This window comes from Gigantopelta aegis, unplaced genomic scaffold (assembly GCF_016097555.1).
Source record: "Gigantopelta aegis isolate Gae_Host unplaced genomic scaffold, Gae_host_genome ctg2569_pilon_pilon, whole genome shotgun sequence".
NCBI lineage: Eukaryota > Metazoa > Mollusca > Gastropoda > Neomphalida > Peltospiridae > Gigantopelta > Gigantopelta aegis.
This window is the reverse complement of record NW_024532959.1, coordinates 13,088-20,049: the sequence shown is the minus strand read 5'-3', so window position 1 is coordinate 20,049 and position 6,962 is coordinate 13,088. Positions and strand designations below refer to the sequence as shown.

Genomic DNA, 6,962 nt, shown 5'->3' with positions numbered 1-6,962 from the left:
ACTAATAAAGGGATTATTATTAGTAGACAATATAAACCACTGGAACTGACACTAACCTAACCACAGTTATACTCAGCAATACATTTGTATAATTATTAATAATAATGTATATTACACTGTATGGTGAGAATTAGTATTGACTAGAAAACATTTCCCATAGTACAACTAGTAATATACACATTATTATATACTTTCTATTTTAACATACAGGTCATATTACACACACTCTTTTCAAACCTTATCATAGAGTTCAGCAAATCTAAGACTAGTTTCTTGTGATGTACTTACACATAATGATGGTTTGAAATGGTAGACACTGTCCAACCTCCTATAGAGAACACACTATTATATATTGATATATCAGTATCTACTAATATCCCCCTTATAAAGGTTGCTTTCAATAAATAATCACATGATATTAGTGTAACACTAACTAACAAAACAACAGGTGTTTATAACTGATAAAAACTAAAGACTACATTCAAGAAATGTGTATTTATCTTAAAACTAACCAAACATTTACTGAACCATTCTATCTTGACCACATTATGAACTCCTTTACTAAAGAACATATCAGAAATGTCATCACTTACTGTCTATTGAACATATTACCTGATAATGTTATTACTTTGACTACTACTTTAGAAACCAATACACAATAGTATTGTCTGTTGGGTTCTGTACAAATGTACCACCATGCTAAGAGAGATGATGTCATTATGATGTCATTATAGTTACCTCTGCTATTTTAGTTTCTATATCCTTTTACTAAGAGTAGGAGAACCATTGATAACACAAACTCCTTGTTACTAAAAATAGATGACACCTAAAGAGAGACAGACATGTTACATGTACACACTGATGTTATATACATGTATTTATATACACGTTGTACACTTTAGATGTGGTTAGTTGGTTCATTAAAGACAACTGGCACTTAAAACAGGCATTACGCATACAAACATTTTATAATTGAGTTGGACATTGTGGCTTGTAACACAAGCTGGTTTTAGCTTCATTGAAGATAATTGTAACCATATCCTATTATACGGGTTATACGGTAACTAACCTCTTGTACACCTATACATCAGTTTTGACGGAACTGTTCTGCTACACCACGTGGTCTCTCTATTCTATCCCCACTTTTCCTTTTCTTAGTCTTAGGAACATCCTCTCTGTCCATGTCATCGTCATAATGTCGATGCGCCAAATGACCTGATGCGATCTGTATTATACTATTATTAGAACAATGTTACTAAAAATAGTTCATACCTTTGAGGTCCTCTAGTTCATCAACATCATACAATCAAACCATTCTTTATCATCTCTTACTTTTTCTAGTCTAAGGAAAACTCAGAGTACATCCACACTTGTATCTACCAAAATATTAATAATATAATAACATAATATATTAATAACATATTACTTACTTATCAGAGACAATGATCTCTGCTGCTTGATTTGAACAATTTAGAGTTCTTAGGCTCCACCCACAAGTCTGGTTTCTCCCTATAATATATTGAGGCAATACTATTATTGTTCATATCTTAATATGCACTTTATATCCAGCTGCTAATAGGATTGACTCTGGAGGATGTTTGGTGTCAAATTTTTGCCAGTAAGGTTTAAGTTTGTGTCCTAGTTCTCTCAATTCACTCATTGTATATCCTGAACCAACCTAAATACATACCATAATTACTCTAATTATAAGGAAGAAACTGACTTTACAAAAGGAGGTGAATATTGTATGGTTTTTCTCCTGGTATTCGAGGTGGTAAGGCAACCCCACACATAAAGTGAGAGATCATACCATATCGACTCTAAACGATAGAGTATTTATCAAGTGTGTTGTGTGTGTATAGACTTACTCCTACTCCAAAGTAACCTCCTAAGTATTAGTAAATCTAGTTCATCTTAATGAGTCAACATAATCAGGTTTGATTTTTAACCATCCACTATCTAATAAAACAAATACATATTATAGTATGTAAATATAGTATGTAAATATTTATAATTTATACAAATTATGTTAAATTACTCAGTAATTAAAGTTGTAAGTACAATGCTGAAGTGTTTATTATCTCAGGAATTAATGTGAATATATTTAAAAGAAACTTTCTCACATTTAATTTAAACTAGCAGGTGTTTGTCAGCAGCTGTTAGTGTTATAGTTACCTTTTCTCTTATCAGGTCTTAAAATGAACCAGGTTGTTTTATCACTAACCTTCCTCTTTTTATCAATGGCTTCATTTAATGCAACTATAACATCTTCTCTATAGAAAGAGAGGAGGAGTACACACATAGAGTACATATTATCTTGTTACTTTGTACTCTTCTCTACTCTCTCAGTAAATGTAAGTATCCAATAACAGGATCAAATACACTAATAAATAAAGACTTAATAGTATATATTGAACAGTCATACTTGTTGAGGTGTTGACACTCTCTCTCTTAGTGGACAGTTAGCCAAATTGATATCATTGATCATAAGAATATCAAATACCACATAACTGGGTCTAATAGCTAGAGAGAGGATGTGGTAATTTGATAGTTAAGACGTAAAATAACTTAGAAATTAGAGTAGACATATTGTAATAAACACATTATTATTATTAATTTATTAACATATCATATTTTGATATAGCATAACAATAGATATCTTAATAGCTATATAATCAACTATAACTATTATTATATTAAGACCTAATTAATCAAAACAGTAAATTAAATGTCATATTCTATTTACTCCACTGGGAATTGGCCTAGCCTTTGTGATATCATTACAATTAAGGTCAGGTGTTGTAAAGACTGACTGCATTCATTCAATAACATTTGACAAGTAATTAAGACCACCATTGATGACTGAGCATACCTTATTATCCTGTAGATGTATTCTAATGGGAATTAAACTACTAATGCCATTACTCATCACTTAGACTCACCACTATCACTTGTTTAATGTCTTTACATCAACATTGTCTCTTTAGGTCTATAACAAGTAAATTAAATGTATTTAGAAGACAAAACATACATGTACTTACAAATAACTTTCAGTTTCAACATCCCATCCTACCATTTCACCATCCAGTATGCAAGACTTCACTTTACTATTATACAGAAATATCACCATGGCAACCATACATGTTATGTCTACCTGTTAAACTGCTTTGTGTATATACGGAGTGAATGTACCCTCTTTTATCATTAGCTCCAAAACTTGCAGTGTAATCCCGTGAACTAAATTACAATTATAACAGGATAATCAAAATCATACAGAAGAGATAACATTTTCTCGCATGATTTCATTAAATAAATGTCATGGCAACATGATGACATCATTACATAAATTCATCCATGGCAACATGATGACATCATTAACATAGTTAAAACTAATACCTTCTTGAGAAGTAACGATATTTATTATCTTGTTTTGTGTAATTGCATTCTTTCTCCATCCAAATTTGTTCTCAATAAAAAATGGTTGATATTCCATCAATCTTACCACCTATAATATAAAGGGTATGACCCTCAGTAATTAAAAGATAATTTGTATTTACTTGATCATAGAGGCTCTTTGACCTAACATAGGTCTAAATGGAGTGAAATAACTAATGGCTGCTTTTTGCTTAAGTCTTGTACTTTAATTACGAATATCACTACACACCTAATAATTAATAGATAAATATATATAATATATCATCCCACAAAATACATAGATAGACTAGGTCATTAAAGTTACTAATGAAGGGCTACTAGTATCCTATAAGATGTGAACATAATTTATATTCTAGTAATATGTAGTTACATCACACATTATAATTGTTATGATGAAAGGTATTTAATGTTATTATAGAAACTATATACTAAATATGTGCCAATAGTTGACCTACTGCACCATTAGCATATTACCATATTTGGTCATTTTTGATGATTTCTACCAATGTAAATTAATGTTTTCTTGTGTACAGATGTAATAAAGTTTGGTACCACAAGAATCAGTTTTAATGTATGTTAAACACACTAAATCATATTATACAAATAGATGACATGTGTACTCTGTGTACAAATAACCACAAGATCAGTTATTAATGATGTTATCTAAATGATGGAATGTGTGGATTAAAAAATGTATTCCTTGTAATTAATTATAATCAAAAAACAGGAATTCCTCACACTTAATTCCACCCCACAATGTACACCTGTGTGTTATTTTAGACTATACAACTTCAAACAATAGTAGGAATGAGTTTAGTAGTTAGTTAGTTACCGGACACTATTATAATCTAATCTATTCCACACTATATTATGGGTACCTTCTCTAGACTACTGGATACACTAAATAGATCTAGAGCATCAAGATGAAAGACAACAAATATAGAGTTCTCACTTTAATCCCATCTTTAGCTCCTGTAATATAATCACAAGATAATTAATAAAAGTAAGTAATTAATAGATGAAATAATATCATCTATTATATGCCCTCATAGTAGTAAGGATGTGTTATTTAAAAGATTTAATAAGGAAAACACTACTAATTCTAGAACTGATAATAAAATATTGTGGTTACTATGGCAACCAATAAGCAGGTACCTTTAAAATAATTCTAATCAGCCACTTTTGTTCCTGTGCTGAAGTATTTCTGAGAAGACATTGTAATGCTTTCTTAACTCCTGGTCTATCTTTCTTGACATTAGAGAGAGCAAGTTGATCCAGTATTGGTTTACTTGAGATAATGTTAAACTAAAAAAGTAAATAATATTAATTACAAGGGGAGGGGTTAACTCGTATAACCAGTACCTACCTTCCTTTGTCTGGACATCGATTTCTAAGTACAAAATATGCTACACCTGCAAAATCGCTAGCATCCTATGACAAATATACATGTAAAACAAGTATAATAAACTAGACAAACCTGTTTAGCAGCATGTGGTGCACGCTATATTTAATAATTTTTGAGCATCAGGACTCTCTTTGGCATATTTAGTATGTCAATATATTGTTTAGCTAAAGCTACTTCCTTCATGCCATAAGCTGGTCTCTGACGATCCAAGTGTGGAAGTAGGAGACGCATTGCTGGAAAAAATGTATCAGTCTAACGACAGAAGATAACCTGATAAACTGGTTTATGTAACTGGTTTACTTACTGTTGTACTGGCATCTGATGAGTGGAGTTTATCATGAGCATCCCTCCCTTATTGTCGTATGAATTTATCCAATATAGACTTCTTACGTTCATTACCACTAGTAGAATTTATCTTCTCCAGTAACCTGAAAGAGGGTGTGTCAATGGGTGTGGTCAAATGGTTATTGTCATCTAAATTACTTACCCACAGAAATCTTGGAAAGGGACCCTCATCAGCCACTCCTTGGACAGGTACTGTGTGGCTACAGTAGTAGAGATATCACTGCTAGCTGTAGCCATTTATAATTATGTTTGCAAGCACTAGCCACGCCCATTAAATTAAACAATAGCGTTGGGTGTGGCTATGGCGGCAATTTTGAAGTGAAGATGTCCTGCAGATGAAGTGTTTAAGTTACAAGAAGAGTTAGCTCGTTGTAAGGTAATATGATTATATTAATTTATAAGTGAGTATTGTATTAACATAGGCTGATAAAGACTTTGTCTGGTCACTATGGAAACAGCTACAGAAAGAATCTCCTGATGTGACAGAAGCCATTAGTCTTGTAATCACTAGGTAATATTGTGTGGGTGGATTTGTAAGTATATATATTTTAGAGAAAAAATTAAAAGAGAGCAAGAACAGGAAGAACTTCAATTAACACTTAAAGACAAAGAGGCAGAAATTGAAGTCTTACGTGAGGTACAGCAATGGATACATGTTGTTGTATGGATGTATAGCCTTATAATGCTACTGAATATGTGTCCATGTATATGTCCTTATTTGGTTATGGGTATGTCCTTAATTTGTAGGAGTTAGATCATCAGTCCCAAACTATTGCTGGTCTTGAGATTCAATTGCAAAAGTTGACGTCTGATAAAAACCAGATTGACAAGAAGTTAAAACTTGAAATGAGAGAGTTCAAGAACATTCTGATCACTCACTCATGTAATAAAAATATTGAACATTTCAGTATATTTCAGTAAACTATATTTTATTAGGCATCTGAAGAAATTGGTCAACTCAAGTCTAGACTAATAGACAAGAAGAATGAACTACAACAACATTTGAAAGCTGTTGAAGGTCAGTCCCTACTAATTATCAAATTATGAAATAATTATGTTTATATTTATGTAGTGTTGCTACGGCGATCAGGATGTCTTGAACAAGAAGTGAAGAGTCTTACAGAAGTGAAGTCACAGCTAGTTACTGAGAAAGAAGAGCTGACTCAGCAAATTAAAGTAATCCTCTATTATTAAATATACAATCTCTTTATAATAATATACACAGCAACTAGAGACACAACAAGCTATTGAGGTATATAAATATCATTAATGTATTATTTAATGTAACTGTTGATTGATTAATGTACTGTTGTACATGCTCAACAATTTTAAAAGAAAATCAATGTTTAAAAAACAGTTAGAAGAGAAGACAAGAAAGAGAGAAGAGCAGTTAAAAAATGAAATATAAAGAGGTCATTTCTTAAATTAATAAATACATTATATTGTATTATATTAGGAGATGAAGTTAGTACAAAATGAAATGGACTTATTGACTGAAGGAAAAGACTAGTCTTAATAATGAAGTTGATGATATTGAGTCAACAAACTTGAAGCTAATCAAATGTATGTTACATTATATGACATCATTATGACATCATAACTGTACAGAGAATTAAAGGAGACACGACGATTGCTAACACTGGCAGAGTCTCGTCTTCATGAGAGCATGAAGGTACCCCTCATAAGACAAAGATTTATTAACCTTATTTTCTGATATAGTATTGTTTCTGCTGGTCCTAATGTTAAAGATCAGTTTAAAAATCTTCAGGAGCTACTG

The 6,962-nt window shown here is 31.6% G+C and overlaps 1 pseudogene; it reads right to left on the bottom strand.

Moving 5' to 3' along the window:
* Positions 1-1,087: 1,087 nt before the first annotated feature.
* On the bottom strand, positions 1,088-5,840 carry LOC121391496 (annotated as a pseudogene).
* Between the last annotated feature and the right edge of the window lie 1,122 nt (positions 5,841-6,962).